This window comes from Gouania willdenowi, chromosome 6 (genome assembly GCF_900634775.1).
Source record: "Gouania willdenowi chromosome 6, fGouWil2.1, whole genome shotgun sequence".
In the NCBI taxonomy this organism is placed as follows: Eukaryota; Metazoa; Chordata; class Actinopteri; order Blenniiformes; family Gobiesocidae; genus Gouania; species Gouania willdenowi.
The window spans coordinates 36,494,823-36,513,061 of NC_041049.1; positions in this window are offsets into that span (position 1 = coordinate 36,494,823).

Genomic DNA, 18,239 nt, shown 5'->3' on the forward strand with positions numbered 1-18,239 from the left:
CTAAACTAAACGAGGAACTATACTTAATACTATAAGTATTATAGGCTATTACTGTATTATACAAGTTATTATACAAATCATGTAATTTGGTTAGAGTGTAAGTGACCTACTGTAGGAGCACAGGGAGCAGTGATGTCACAAGACTGGTTTCATATGATGGAGCATCAACAGACCATGATGAGTCATGAAAACATGACAAGGTGTGTTTCAAATGTGTATTATACTGTGATATTACATTAGATATCATACTGAACATTTTATATGAATTATATTAGTAATCACACCTATTCTATGTAATAAATTCACACTACTACTGCTGTGATGCTGCATGGTGAGGACCAATGATGCTGCATGGTGAGGACCAATGATGCTGCATGGTGAAGACCAATGATGCTGCATGGTGAAGACCACTGATGCTGCATGGTGAAGACCAATGATGCTGCATGGTGAAGACCAATGATGCTGCATGGTGAAGACCAATGATGCTGCATGGTGAGGACCAATGATGCTGCATGGTGAAGACCAATGATGCTGCATGGTGAAGACCAATGATGCTGCATGGTGAGGACCAATGATGCTGCATGGTGAGGACCACTGATGCTGCATGGTGAAGACCAATGATGCTGCATGGTGAAGACCAATGATGCTGCATGGTGAAGACCAATGATGCTTCATGGTGAGGACCAATGATGCTGCATGGTGAAGACCAATGATGCTGCATGGTGAAGACCAATGATGCTGCATGGTGAAGACCAATGATGCTGCATGGTGAGGACCACTGATGCTGCATGGTGAAGACCAATGATGCTGCATGGTGAAGACCAATGATGCTGCATGGTGAAGACCAATGATGCTGCATGGTGAAGACCAATGATGCTGCATGGTGAGGACCACTGATGCTGCATGGTGAAGACCAATGATGCTGCATGGTGAAGACCAATGATGCTGCATGGTGAAGACCAATGATGCTGCATGGTGAAGACCAATGATGCTTCATGGTGAGGACCAATGATGCTGCATGGTGAAGACCAATGATGCTGCATGGTGAAGACCAATGATGCTGCATGGTGAAGACCAATGATGCTGCATGGTGAAGACCAATGATGCTGCATGGTGAAGACCAATGATGCTGCATGGTGAGGACCAATGATGCTGCATGGTGAAGACCAATTATGCTGCATGGTGAGGACCAATGATGCTGCATGGTGATGTTTTCAATGTGTCCTGTCTGGATGTGGTGTAAATTACTCGTCTTTTAAAGAAAATTCAAAGCAATACATACTGTATACAATACATATTAAGATATTTTTTAGCATTTTTTTCATTAATACAAATTTACATTCGGGAAAAAAACTATTTATGGAACTACATAAATTGTATATACACATACTGTACATATGATGGTGTACTGTATAAATATTGTCAATCAATGCAGTTATTGACGACAAATTACCAAAAATCCCAGATATGTCAATGGATTCAAATTGCCCACCACTAACTTCTGGAACAAATTGAGTTTACATGAATCATGTGATGGTCAATTATTTTGGACTTTGTCGTACCAAAGCAGTGACCCCCAACAGAATCTGTATCCCCTGCTGTGGGAGCACGCATGAAGGGCGGAGCTTTATTCTGTGTTTAGATATCAGTTTAGCTTATTATTAAAACTAAATGTGGATTGTTACGATCATGCTTTGATTGTTAAAGATGGATTGTTATTTATGGTTTCTTTTTTAACGTACGATAATTTAACGTTATTTTCAGAACATCTAATTTCAACTTAATCTAAATCTAACAACAAAACCATGTACGTAAACAGAGACAAAACTGATATAATCCAGACAGTAAGATTAATACTAAAAAGACAGTTTGAGCAAAATACATTAAATCTAAATTGTTAACAAATAAAAATAATTATATTTTAAATATTAAACTTAATACACATTAAACAACTCATATGCTGTATATCTATGTACATTTAAATGCTTTTATATTTAGTACATTTATAACTCAAATCACTCTCAAAATTGTCTAGGAAGTTATTGTCTCTTTAAAATGGACACTGTTCTTACGTCAACTTTATATGTTTATTTCCTCTGATATCAAATTAAAAAACATCCACAGTGACAGGAGGTGTCACCACCTTGTTTTCTTTACACATCTAGCAGCCGAAGAAGAAGCGGTGGGCATTCTTGTTTCAGATAGGGGGTGTTCCCGTGATAAACGGAAATGCCCATTTTTGGCCGCAGATGGACGATATTGAGTTTTATGGGGTATGTTACTAATCTAGATTACCTCTTATCTAACGCTAACTTCCAGGATTTAATCAGTGTGTCCTGGACTACAAAGCTAACGTCTTACAGAGCTAAATCACCATGGTAACTTATGCTGAACAGCTTGCCTGCTCAGCACCAGGTTTTTCTCTGTCTCGGATCTTAGTGAGTGATAAAGTCAGAATATTGATGCAATCCTTTCATTTACTGATGACATCATTTAGTAAAGATATAGATTTATATCAGATAGACTGCTCTACTGTCAGTATGACAGATCATATGCACAGACGGGTGAAGTCATATATTAATTCAATGAATTAATTAATTTATGACCTCACTCGTCCACACATACAGATCTAGACACAGGCTTCATCAGCTGACTGTGAATGTGTAAAAGCATGAGATTATTTATGATTAAATGTGATATTCCATCTAATGGATTAATATCATAAATAATCTCACACTTTTACACATTAACAGTATCAACAGCTTCCTGTCTGGGTTCTTTCATTCCTACCTTTTCTGTAACAACTGTGTTGTTTTTGGTCTGAATTATGGATTTTAATTATTCATCATTTTAAACTTCAGTAACACCTAACCTAATCAGACCAGATTATGAAGTGGATCAGATCTGAGGGAGTATAAAAGCTCCGCCTCCTGGTGCGCTGCACTACTGTTGCTATTCACAGTCATTATGGATATAAATTCATGATATTTAATTAATCAATCAATCAATAAAATGTTATTTATAAAAAGAAGCTCCTTTCATACAGTAAGTATAAGATCATAAGATGTTCCTCCTAGAAAGACACTCTGCCAGTTTTCTCCATTGTAGTGATTGGTCAGATGCTGCAAGCTCCACCCCTTTCATGTAAATGTGCACATACCCAGACTGAAAACACTTGGCTATAATTAGCGTGTTGTTATCGACCTTCATAGGACAGCTTCTCTCTGACAGGGAATGTTTGGTTAGTTGAAGCTAACAGATTAATCCAGGATATAATAATCTACATTAGTAGCATAGGGCCTTAGTGTCAGACACTTTGTTTATTTGTTGAATCCATAAATAATAAACATTGATAATGAAACATTAACCTGTTCTCTAGTGTCACCATCAAGACTAACTTTCACTTTTACAGTTAGTGGATCTGGTGAACATTCATAGACATATATATTTACTTATTTTTATCTCTTTATATAATGATAATAATAGAATCAAAGCATGAACAGAAACAATTATTCATTCACACCAGTCATACTAGTGGTGGTAAGCTACATTATAGCCGCAGGTGCCCTGGGGCAGACTGACAGAAGTGTGGCTACCATTTGGTGCCTACGGTCCCTCTGACCACCACCAACATTCATACACAGTTCATACACATTCCTATGGAGTTATTCACTATAAAGTTTCACTCTTTTAACAGAGCTTTTATTTATTTATTTTTTAGTTTATGGGTTTTTTTATGTTTTTTGTGGTTGTTTTTTGTGTGTGAGGGGTTTCAAATGTTTGAAAATGAAAAAATGAAATATCAGTTTTACTTTATAATGTCATGTATCAACTCTGTAGGTGTGGAGATGTAAAGTCACACACACACACACACACACACACACGTTTTACACCAATGTGTGTAATATGTTTTCATCACAATGAATAAATATCATCATAATCATCTTATGTTTAATATATTATATCAAATTAGGAAAAGTCATGAAATATGGAGAAAAAAAAACAATAAATGCAAATGAGCCTGAACGTGTGCTAGCTTTAGAACAGGTGGGATTAATCAACACTGCTGTGTGTACGACCTCTGTCCACACGCTTCATAAATACTGATTCTTTTTGTACTGGTGCACATTCTACATTTCATTGGTCTGAACGTATTTAGAACCAGTTCTATGAACGAATCAATAAATGAGGCCCCTGGACCATCAGGAAGACAACCAGCAACCTTCTTTATGTGGACTCACTGTGGGTCAGTAGATGGACCTCCTTTGAAGAACATGAGTCTGTCCATGGACTCGTTACTTCCAAAGGACACACAGCTGGGTCCAGGTTCAGGTGTGAGCTGCTTCCTGCTCCTTGAACACACACACACACACACACACACAGTGTAACACTGATGTACAGAGGTGTGAGTGCTGAGCTCTGACGTGGTCTCACCTCTGATCTTCAGTCTGGATCTCATGTTGTTCCTTCACCATGTCCTGATCCATCTCCACGTCATGAGATGATGAGCTGAAGATATGAGTGTGAGACAGACAGAGCTACCTGAGTATCATGGTAAAGAGTGTAAACACACATTAGAGAAGATAAAAGATGTCAAAGCTCTGAGTTTCACAACAGATATCTGGAGCTCTGAAGTTAACAGCACACTGACTGGATGAGATAGTGCTACACACTGTGATGCTAACGCTAAATGCTACACACTCTGATGCTAACGCTAAACGCTACACACTCTAATGCTAACGCTAAATGCTACACACTGTGATGCTAATGCTAAATTCTACTTACTGTGATGCTAACGTTAAATGCAATGCTTACGCTAAATGCTACTCGCTGTGATGCTAACACTAAATGCTACATACTGTGATGCTAACGTTAAAAGCAATGCTAACGCTAAATGCTCTACTAAACCATTTTAAAAAGAAGATTTATGTTTCTTTTTAATGTTTACCAACCAAGCTAGTTAAGCTGTTTTTTTTTTTCTCTCAATTTCAGATCCTTCATTATTTAATTTTACATTGTTAAATGCACTGACTGTAATTCATATATGTATCGGAGGTATCGGCCAATAGGAAACACCAGATATCGGTATCGGAGGTGAAAAAAGCAGATTGGTGCATACAGTGTGGCACCAGTATGTGGACAAAGATGGAGGACAACGCCACCTTTGGACTTTCACCCAACGAAATATAACACAAGGCACTTAGGCCTGTATATTGATTTTAAAAGTGACTTTATTATTAATGCTTTTTAAAACCATTAAAAACTGCATTCATATAAAAAAGGAAGATAATGAACAGAGTATAAGATGATCAGTGCTAAGGCTAACCATGAAGAAGAGGAGATAATGCTGTGGTTCCCAGGGAAAAGAAAACAACATATTTACTACTAAACAATGAAAAGTAGAATATTTACATTTCCTGAAGAAAATATAAATGAGGATGCAGGTGCTGGCACTGTATTAGCTTAACATTAACATCAGCTTTACATTAGCATTAGCCTAGTGTTAGCACTTGCCTAGCATTGAAAAAGTTGATAAAAGCTGAAATGTGTTGATTGTTTTATCTGAAAGTGAACAGACAGATGACCATGTTAAAGGTTGAAATCAGTTGAAGAATGGATGAACAGCTGAAGTTCACTGTTGAAGGTTTAAAATATTCGAATGGTGATGAAAAATGAAAAGTTAAATAGTTTAAAAAAAAAAGTTGAAAAGTTAGACATTATTTAAAACAGCATAAATTAAATTATTTCAACAGTTTGACACCAAACTTGTTGAAATGTGTTGAAAATGCAGGAGTAGTTAAAGGAAGAGGGAATAATAATAATAAAAACTAACTTAAACACAATGTAAACAATGAGAAATGTCAGGATTAAAGAAGAATAAAACACACACACGCAGAGTGTAGACTTTAGACAATAGTCAATCATCAACTGCCCTATTATCATGGAAACCACTAAAGATACCACACGATACACTATGGTGTCCCTGTAGGTAAATGACTTTTGGACTCCAAGCTGCATAAATAAGCTGCTAACACATCATCTATTGCACGGAGTCATTTTACACAAAACCTACAGACAATAAATAAGAATCAAATACAAAATAGAAGGAATAAAAATATAACACCATGGCATTATTGCACAGTCCTGCTACATTATTATGAGGCACCAGGCACATGCAGTGTGTGTGTGTGTGTGTGTGTGCGTGTGCGTGTGCGTGTGCGTGTGTGTGTGTGTGTGTGTGTGCGTGTGTGTGTGTGTGAGTGAGTGAGTGAGTAACTTGAATTTGATAACACACAATGTCAGTCAACACATGCTAATTGCTAATCTCTTGCCACATATCAAACATACATATTTAGCCATATTTTGGCAGGTAAATGAATCTGTTCCCACACAATTAAAATGTATATTTACTTCTAGAATAGTCTTTAGTTGGTTTAATTATCTTACCAGGGATTTAAAACTTCAGGTTAACCACAGGTGTAGGAAAGTTAATGGTCTGGAGATGTTTCAGGAGGTGAAGTCATTGCATAATGTGATTTATTTTTAAGTTAACAAATTGTTATATCATGATTTTATTTGGTGTCAAAGTCATTAATCATTAAAAACCTCTGTGAGAAAATATTTATTTATTTCAATATTATTTTAAAGCTTTAGGGAGCCATTACAAAAGAGTCAATGGGCCACATAAGGCTCCAGAGCCACATGTTGCAGACCCCTGGCTTAGGATAGTAAATTAACCTAATTTTAATCATTATCACACAACGTTAGCCAGTTGTTTAATTTGACCTGCTGTGCTAATGCTAGTGCTAGCACTGGTGCTGCTAAGTATGTCACAGACACAGCATTGCTTGAGTATAACACCGTGTTGTGTGGCCAAATGTTTGGACGTATTGGTTGTGTTAGCGCCGTTAGCCACAGATCCTTCTAGCAGGAATTACAGGTGACCATCCCAGAGGTGTGGTCTGTGATTTAGGTCAGTGATTCAGCTGAATTGTTCATAATACAGTGAGCCGGTTACACGTATTCTATCCTTTTATGTCTTTATTTGCAGGTTTGGTGTTGAAGTAATCCAAAAGTAATCAATTACATTACTTTAATATAGTGATACTTAGAGTAAGTTACTGATTCCATTTTTAACAAATAACTTGTAATTTGTACTGAATTACTTTTTAAAAGTAACCCTCCCAACCATGACTACATATTCACTATTGTTACTATTAATATAATCTTATGTATCTTTGATTTTCAAAAAGTTTTATTCCCCCCATTGTATTTATTATTATTATTATTATTATTATTATTATTATTATTATTATTATTATTATTATTATTATTAACGTCCTCGGGGTAGGTGCTTGGGTGGTGGGGGGACCTCATTGGCTCTGGGTTAGTCTCCTCCTGCTAGATGTCGAAACCATCATTGATCCCTCTTCCTTTTATTTATATATATATATATTTTTTTTTATTATTATTATTAATGAATGAATGAATGTGTAAGTCGTGTTAGTTATACCTCCCCCCCAAAAAAAGAAATAAATAAATCATTTAAAAATTACCAGCCGCCCCTTAAATTGTAGCAAAAGTATGTCAAAAACACAATATTCAATAAACTATTAAAATATAGTAGAACAGATTTATAAAATACAATTAATGGATATGGAGTCATTAGGTTATTGCAGTTTTTTCAACCTTGGGGTCAGGACCCCATGTGGGGTCAGCCTGGAATTAAAATGGGGTTTAAATGTCTAGTAATTAAAAAAATAAAATAAAATAAAAAAAAAAAAAGTAGATGAAAACTTTTTTTTTATTTATCGTTTTTCAAATACACATCACACACAATAAATATCAAATAACTGTATCCTATACGTAAACATTCTCAAACATATAAATCTAGTTCAAATAAAATACAGTATATAAATACATAATCCTGGCTACTCTGTATTAATAACACACTTTAATAAACATGATCAGAAAATAATTCTTGAAAAAAATGTCCCAGGGGTCGCTGGACATTTGTGATATTAAAATGGGGTCACGACCCAGAAACTTCTGGGTTAATGTAAAGATAAAAATAAAGTTTATATAATAATACTAGTTTAGTTTCCAGGTGAAATAAAAGTGTACATATGAAAAGTTACAGGAGGGGCCCAACAAGATGGTTTGTACCCAGGACCCAAAATGTGGTGCTACGCCCCTGCCTTTCCCCCACATATTAGTCTATTATTAACTTGTTGTTGGCTCCTCCCCTCACACTCTAACAGCACAATACCATTATTATAATTATGAGAATATCACACACACTTCCTGTATTATAATGTCTATGACTTGTAAAGACAAAAAAATAAAAACATATATCCATATAGACACACATGTGCATCCGTACATACATATATACATAAAGTACATGTACATATGTATATATACATACATGCATGGACATAATATTTATAAATACATAAATGTATCTCTCTCTCACACAGACTCAAACCTTTTCTCTGCAGAGTTTGTTCCTGGAGGTCTGCTGTCCTTCCTGTTTCAGATGTTGGTCAGTTCTTCATCAGTGTGTGTGTGTGTGTGTGTGTGTGTGTGTGTGTCTGCTCTGTGACTGTGTGTGTGTGTCTGCTCTGTGACTGTGTGTGTGTGTGTGTCTGCTCTGTGACTGTGTGTGTGTGTGTGTGTGTGTGTGTGTGTGTGTGTGTGTGTGTGTGTGTGTGTGTGTGTGTGTGTGTGTGTGTGTGTGTGAGGTGAGGACTCCTCCACACCCTCTTTCCTTCCCAGTATAAAACATATGAAACCAGTTTACCCTCATTCTGCTGTGATGCATCACCAGTGACTGTAATTAAATACACCAACAGCTAAACCTGTCTTTGTTCCAGAGCCTTTTCAGATTTGAATGTAGTCCTAGTAATAATAATCACATTAAAAACACACTTCAGATCAGGCTTTACACCACCAGGATGTTTGGGACAATCACAGTTACAGTTTTTATCAGTTGTTAAACATAAATACTGCTATTTGAGACACAATGACCACAACATGTAACTCATGCACCCCTCTACTATGCTCACTAACTGATCACATGATCAAACACCTGTCACATATTTTTACAATTATCAATCAGACCTTCAGCATAAAAGGGCAACAGGTGAGTGTTTCTGTTTTGGACCAATGGATGCCAACATTAGAAACAGAGGCGGAGCCAGAGGAGTGAAAGGAAGAGGAGGAGGAAGAGGAAAGCAAAGGACTGTAATCTCTGATGAGATCTGAGCCACTTTGATTGATCATGTGATCAATCATGGTGTTACAATGAGGGAAGTCCCCACATTGTTCACACACTCAACTTTGAATGAAAAAAAAAAACATCCTCTACGCTGGAAAATATGGTAATAATCGCTATGTGAATGAGCGTCAAACAATTTAAGTTGTACACAAATTAACATGATTTTGCCAAATTAAATTATTTTCATGATTCCACATTTCTTAATGCAGTCCAAGTATGATCTATACTATGAGCTAGTGTCTATATAGACAAGAGAAAGGTCATCCTACAGGGTCATATCTCATCACCATATATGGAATCACCTTGCTCTAGAAATAGATGAGAAAAAGACAACCTATCAATCAGTGAAACAGGGAGCTTGTTGTTTGACCCCCAAGTTTAAATATATCTCAGTGGTACACTGACTCAAAAATGAAGGCCTCTAAGCTCTTTGCTGTGATGTATAAGAAACAGTTCATCTTTGTTCAAAAGAATAAAAACCTTTTAATATCAGGATGTTAAATACTTTGATACACTTCAAGAGCGTTAGCTGTTAGCAGCTAGCAGAGCGTTAGCTGTTAGCAGCTAGCAGAGCATTAGCTGTTAGCAGCTAGCACTAAACAGAAACAAATAAAATAAGTAACTAGCTTAACAAAAAGATGCTGATCGCATGGCAACAGTGGTCTATTAATTTATTTCATTGTAGTTTAACGTCATTTGAAGATAACTGTGTATTTTAATGCAAATGTAAAGAGTGATGTCACAGTTTGTGTTTTATAAAATTATGATTAGCTTGATGTTGATGTGTGTTCATTACTGTTTTCATTTTGGCTAAAGCTGTTAGTGCAATGCCTTTAATCTAATAATATTAATACTTTGTATTTTTAACTTGTCACTAAGATCTTTATTTAAATTAACTTTTATTTACTTGTTTGTGTTCTTTTGTGTGTGTTTGTGTGTGTGTGTGTGTGTGTGTGCTGGGACTCTAACACACCCTCATTACTTCACTGGATAAAATATGTAGAACCAGTCCAACCTGAAGCTGCCCCACACCCACACACACACACACACACACACGCACACACACACACACACACACACACACACACACACACACACACACACACACACACACACACACACACACACACACACACACACACACACACACACATTGGAATGCACTATGATAATGCGAACCAACACTTCAGATGAAGCTCTGCCTTCATTTTCAGTCACAGGATAACTTTGTATTCGCTCATTTCATAATACAGAGGCAAACTCTATGCCTAAGTTTTTAATGTTTTGTAAATAAATATTTAATGAGTAATATAGTTGTCTTTGTCATATTTTATTTGGCATAAGTAAATAATTATTCACATTTACAGATATTGTATATGATATGAGTGATAACACGTGTTATAAAGGCTATTTTACACAATATGTGTGTCTTCAGATTAATACATGTCCGTTGGTGTACCATGGGCACTAAAGGTTTGGGAGCCACTGCGTTACACTACATGTAGCAAGAGATTTATACGTTATTATGGGTAGAATTCAACGTATGTGTTTGTTACACTTTCTAGGGTTGGGGTCAATTACATTTTTCAATTACAATTACATCTTAAGTTATCCATGTTTGAAAAAATTACAGTGACTGCCATTTTTTTTTTCAAATTTCAGTTATTATTGTCCCCTGAAAGTAATTTACAATTATATTCTCAAATACTTGAGTTAAAATTCAATTAATAACAATTACCGATAATAAATAACCCTTATTTCCTTACTGTGTACATGACTGTGCTTTAGAAAGCCTTTGATCAGTGAGAGTGGCTGTTCTTTCTATGAGAAGGATGATCGTGGCTATGGTACACTGCCCCCTGGTGGAGGCTCGTGTGCTTCGAGTTGTCACAGCAGAAGTCAACTGTACAAAGTTCTTAGGAGGTGCTGGTGCACAGTGATGTCACATTCTATGGGCCAATCGTATTGATGCAAATCTTTGAATGTTGTCAAATTGTAACAGTGAATATTTCTGAAGGACTAAACAGTGATGGTGTTGTGGTGGTTTTCAGCGTTAGATGCTCTGGTGGGTGAAGTTAATGCTTAAAAGTTTAAGGGGGAGTAAATGTCCACCGAGAAGCCACAGGGGTTGGAACTGTCGTTACCTGTGGTCACAGATTTTGGCACAACACCAACATTCGGCTGCCTTTTTTTTTTTTTTTTGCACTCGGCTGTCACTCAGCTCGGCTTCGGCTCTCGGTGATGTCATCGACTCAACTAGAGTGCACAAAAAGTCGACCTTTAAAATGATGAAGTCGTTCAACCCATAATATATAAATATATATCAATCCTGAGTGAATCCATCTGTTGTGAAACATTACAAAAACTATTCCAATATAACAACAAAAGGAAAGCACGGTGATCAAAGTCATTTATTAGTTAATGTGAGAGTTCTAAGATCTTTGTTACATCAACAATAAAATGGTTCAGAAACCGACACATTTCAGAATAATTGTCTTCATCAGACACTTTTTTACATCATCCACACCCTCACTTTAACTATAACTAAAAATCATCTCTCTCACTTTTTACAGAGGGATTAATTGTTGAAAACGTATTGATTCAGTTAGAATGATTGAATGGTGATCAGCCAATCACAGCCAGCCATTTGAAAATTAGTGAGTAATATTTTGCATTATTTTTTGGGGGAACACTTTACTTAAAGTTTTATATGTAAGGTTGACATTACGCTGTTATTTTTATGACATGACACCTATCATTAGCATTAATAAGGTGTCATGAAAGATGTTATTAAGTGTCATTCGTTACCCTAACCTACACGTGTCAAACGCATGGGGCGGGGCCAAATCCGACCCTTTATAGCATTTAATTTGGCCAGCAGGAGAAAGTAAAAATGAGAGAGAAAACACGAATCATTGTGTAAACCAATCTTAACAATATTTGCAGAAGCTCACAGTTTTCCCGGTGCTTATATCGCATGATTGCAGTTATTTTTTAAAGTGAAACAGTTGAAAAACTCAAAATTCTTACAAACTCCTTCAGTTTTCCTCAAATTTTTACATAGTATTGCCTTTAATTAAATTGGTCACAAAATCTAGAGTATTTAAAGTGAAGATCCTTTTGGGACTGATATCGGCTTAGATATGGTTTGTTTCTTACATATTTTATAAATTATGTACTGTATCTGTAGAAGTGCAAACTAGGGCTCAATAATGTTAAAATTACTCGTTTTCCAGCATAAAATCTGTGGCCCATTTAAAATTAAACTGTTGTGTATTTGGCCCCTGAACTGAAATGAGTGTCATAATGTGTCATAATTTTGTAAACAACACTTATTGACAGCTTAATGACACCTTATCAATCAATCTCAATCAATCAATCTTTATTTGTATAGCGCCAAATCATAACCAATGGTATCTCAAGGCACTTTACAGTAGAGCAGTCTTAAGGACGGACTCTTCATTTTATGGATACACACATATGCATATATACGTATATACACATACATATGTATCCCACACCCAACATGAATTCATCATGGCGGCAAGGAAAACCTTCTGTTAAGCAGCAGGAACCTTGTGTGGATCCCATTCCTATGATGAACAGCCATCCACGTTATGCTGTGTTGGGTGTGTGCAGAGGAAAGGGTGGAGACAGAGTTGTTGAGACTCTGTAACTCCACACTGAGGATCCCACGGACCTGCAAGACAAAAGCCAGAAGGAGTACAGGAGCAAACACACAAGGGAAGAAGCAGACATAGAGGGAGTGTTTGAAAGAGGAATGGGACCCTCTCCGGTCCCTCTCTAACCTAAATGACCTCTCTCTTAACGCCCTCTCCAACCTCTCTCCAACCGAGCATGCCAGACCCCCCCCCCCCCCCCCCCCCCCCCCCCCCCGGCAGTCTATGCCTATTGCATCTTAATTATGAGCTATGAGCTGGTTCCTAACTAAAAGCTTTACCAAAGAGGAATGTTTTGAGCCTAACCTTAAAGGTAGAGAGGGTGTCTGCCCCCCGAACCGTGGTTGGTAGACGGTTCCAGAGAAGTGGGGCCTGATAACTGAAAGCTCTTCCTCCTATACTACTTTTAGAGATGAATGGAACAACGAGTAGTCCAGCATTTTGAGAGCGTAGTGTTCTGGGGGGATTGTATGGCACTACAAGCTCCTTGAGATAGACTGGTGCCTGTCCATTTAGGGCTTTATAATTGACAAGAAGAATCTTGAATTCTATTCTATATTTTATGGGAAGCCAATGCAGAGAGGCTAATACAGGAGTAATGTGATCTCTTCTCCTAGTTTTAGTCAGTACACGTGCTGCAGCATTTTGAACCAGCTGAAGTGTCTTAAGCGACTTGCTCGGGCAGCCTGCTAAAAGAGAATTACAATAATCCAGTCTAGAGGTAACAAAAGCATGGACTAGTTTTTCGGCGTCGCCCTGAGACAGGATAGATCTGATTTTAGCAATGTTACGGAGATGAAAGAAGGCAGTTCTTGAAGTTTGTTTTATGTGAGAGTTGAAGGATAAGTCCTGATCAAATAGAACCCCAAGGTTTCTAACAGTTGTGCTTTGTGCCAGAGTAATGCCATCTAGGGCAGTTAGGCTAGCATAGGTTTCTCTAAGGTGTCGTGGGCCCAGTACAATGACCTCAGTCTTGTCTGAGTTGAGAAGAAGAAAATTTTGGTCCATCCAGGCCCTAATGTCCTTTAGACAGGCCTCAAGTTTAGATAGCTGATTTGTCTCACCTGGCTTCATTGATACATACAGTTGGGTATCATCAGCATAGCAGTGAAAGTTAACAGAGTATTTTCTCATAACATTACCAAGGGGGATCATATAGATACAGAAGAGGATTGGACCTAGCACAGAGCCCTGAGGAACCCCGTAGCTTACTTTAGTGTACACAGAAGACTTATTATTCACGTGTACAAACTGGTACCTATCAGATAGGTAAGACTTAAACCAGTTTAGGGCAGTCCCTGTGATTCCAAGTAATTTCTCTAATCTCTCTAGTAGAATATAGTGATCTATAGTGTCAAAAGCTGCACTAAGATCTAATAAAACCAGCACTGAGAGTCGTCCTTCATCTGAAGCCCAGAGTAGATCATTAGTTACTTTAACTAAAGCAGTCTCTGTGCTGTGTTGAGCTCTAAAACCTGACTGGAAGTCCTCGAACAGGCTGTTGTTTTGAAGAAATTCACTGAGCTGAGCTGCCACAACTTTCTCAAGAATCTTTGAAATAAAAGGAAGATTAGATATAGGCCTGTAGTTTGCTAAAGTGCTGGAATCAAGAGTAGGTTTTTTGAGAAGGGGTTTGATTACAGCTACTTTAAAGGACTGTGGCACGTAGCCTATTGATAGGGATATATTTATTGTCTCCAACAAAGATGGGCAGACTAGGGGAATAACTTCTTTAAACAGCTTAGTTGGGATCGGATCTGAAAGGCAGGTTGATGGTTTGGAGGATGAAATAATAGAGTTAAGTTCCTGAAGTCCTATATGTGTGAAACAGTTTAGGTTAGGCCTATTTACATTTAATGGTACAGCAGGCCCAGGTGAAGGCAGGGAGTGGCTAATTTTATCTCTAATCTTGTGAATTTTATGGTTAAAAAATGTCATAAAGTCCTCACAGCTGAGGGCTAGAGGAATCATGGGCTCAATAGAGCTCTGACTTTGTGTTAGCCTGGCTACAGTGCTGAAAAGGTACCTCGGATTATTTTTATTTTCTTCAATTATTTATGCTGATGACAGCGTAATGTCAGCCTTATGTATAAAACGTCAAATAAAGAGTGACCTTTTTATGTATACAGTACATACATTAGTTTTCAAGAATGTAATTTCAGAATCAGAAATACTTTAATAATCTCAGTGAGAAATTGCTTGCGTTACAGCTGCTAAATATTTACTTCAAATAAAGAACAAACACCAAACAAGAGAAAAATAAATTATTATTTCTATTATTATACATCATTATTAACAACTGGTTGACCAGCTAGGTTACACTACAAAGTAAAGAAAGAAAAACAAATACAGTATATCAGAATTTTTTACATGAAGATTTTATTCTTTAAACAACAACACTTGAAGATGAACATGAGACTTCATCCACTTTGTTGTCAATGCTCGTCTCAGCGGCGCTGGGTTGTGAAGCGACCTTCTTCCTGACCACCAGCTCCTCTTCCAGAGCCCATGCTCAGTTTAGGGGCCATGTCCACCCGGCCGGGACGGGTCTCTTGTTCACGGACTGCCCTCGGCTTCCTCTCCTTCACTTTGAGACGCACCTTATCTTGGAGCATTATGGGCTCTTCTACCTGCGCCTCCAGGATTCTTTGAACGGAATCAGAGTTGTCGAACACCACGACTTCAAAGTTGGGCAATTTTCCCCCAACGCTCTTGGTGTTAATCCACAGGTTCACAACATTTCCATATGTCATGAAGAATTCCTTGAGTTCGCTCTTAACAATGTCCTGTGGAAGGTTTCCAACAAACAGCTGGTGACTGTCAGGGTGTCAAAATCTATAAGTATGATATCCAAAAGTTATTCTAATTGTCATTTCAAAACTATCAACGTATGACCAACAAGAAAAAGTTTTTAGTAATTCCTTAAAAATAAAGATCCTAACCCATCTTAAATTAAAAAGAATTTAAAGAATTAAACAAAAACTAGTATGTGTGTAAGTCTGTATGTATATGTGTATGTATGTGTGTATGTATATATGTGTGCAAGCAGCTATCCTTCTATCACATGATCACTCACTCAAAGACACGCCCTGGTACATTTTTCACTCACAACACGTTTCTCTCAGTTATACATAAAGTGTCATCATCCATCAATCAATCACTCTATGACACGCCCACTGGCACACTCACACTCACAACACGTTTCTCCCATACATACAGCATGACATCATCCTTATTCATTCACCCACACATACATATATATATATATATATATATATATATATATCTGTGTGTGTGTGTGTGTGTGTGTGTGTGTGTGTGTGTGTGTGTGTGTGTGTGTGTGTGTGTGTGTGTGTGTGTGTGTGTTGTTTCCATAATGTATTATTTAATCAATGTTTATATGTTGTAATTATTCTGTTGTGTAAGTGTTTATTTTCTAGGTCAAACATTATTTTTATATTCTTTCTGTATCAGTTGTGAACAAGTTGTGTTGTGTGTTATCTAATGTTCTTTCTACCAGTTCACTGCAGTTCACACAAGATATAGTTTCATAATCATTCATTTCATTCATGTCAAAAAGAGGAGAAATTTATTTCTGGTTTATCTATTAAAGCTGTTTTAATTTAATATATGTTGATTTGGACATTTCTGATTTAAGATCAGAAAAACATTTGTTTGATGTGTGTTTTGTTTCTATGTTTATTATTATTAAATAATGTAATAATGTGAAAGTTGTGACTTTTTAGGACATTAGTGATTTTAAATGAAATATTCAAAAACAAACTAAAACTATTTTTTTCTTAGTCTTTATATATTTTAGGTTTAAAAATAAAATAATTACTGGTTTATGGAGGAGATGTTTTTATGTGAAACATTTCAAATCTAACTTTGAAACAAAGGCTGAACTTTTATTAAAAAGTTTCTCAACCAAAATGTATTTTAGTTTATTTTCCTAATTTTATATTACAATTTAAGTTTTTTATGTTCGTTCAATAATTAGTATTTTATCTTATTTCATTAATTTTTCGTTTTTTAATTAAACATGAGACAAATTACAGAATTATTAGCGTTATCTATAAAACCTTATGGGATTGAACATATAGTTTTGATTTAATGATTTTAAACTGTTTCATGTTAACATACACCAGAAAACTATGAATATATGATGGTATTAATGTTTGTAAACACAGACAGATTAGATGTGATCAATACGTTAGATCACATGATCACATGAGTTCTGATTGGATTTCAGCCTAGGTGACCAAATAGTGTAAATACACATATATATAATAGTGTATAGTTAAGATCAGAGGAGGTGGAACCAATCAGTGAGGATGAAGAGAGGAACACTTTGAAGGAGATGAAGAAGGTGAAGCTGTTGAAGACAAACCAGTAGAAACATGGAGAGCTTGATGGAGATGGCATCAGGTTTCTGAGCAGCACTTTGGACTCTTTAGGTGTGTAAATCACTGCCTGTGTTTGCTCCTGCAGGGCGGACCATGGAGGAGAGCAGAGGATCAAAGCTGGTGTGAGGAAGTGTAAGTGTGTGTGTGTTCATTCAAAGTGTCCTCATGAAGCTCTGAGTGAATGAACATGTCAGTGATACAGAGACAATGAAGCATCACATGATCAACTGTTGTTTCTTTGTGTCTCATCAGATTTCTGTCACATTCACCTCGACACAAACTCCATCAACAGAAACCTCAGACTGTCTGACAACAACAGGATGGTGACATATGTGAAGGAGGAGGAGCTTTATCCTGATCATCAGGACAGATTTGATTACTATCAGGTTCTGTGTAGAACTGGTCTGACTGGTCGCTGTTACTGGGAGGTGGAGAGGAATGGATATGTTTATATAGCAGTGAGTTACAGAGGAATCAGTAGGAAAGGAAACAGTTATGATTGTTGGTTTGGATTTAATAATCAGTCCTGGAGTCTGAGATGTTACAGAGGTTTTTACTACTTCAGACACAATAACATAGACACACCTACCTCCTGTCCCTGTGGTTCCTCTGGTAGAGTAGGAGTGTATGTGGACTGTCCTGATGGACGTCTGTCCTTCTATGAAGTCTCCTCTGACTCTCTGACACTCATCTACACCGTCTGTACCTCCTTCACTGACACTCTGTATCCTGGGTTTAGATGTTGGTACTATGATTCCTCAGTGTCTCTGAGTCCTCTGTGAGACAGACAGACAGACAGATAGACAAACACACACACACACACACACACACACACACACACACACACACACACACACAGAAAGACAGACACTT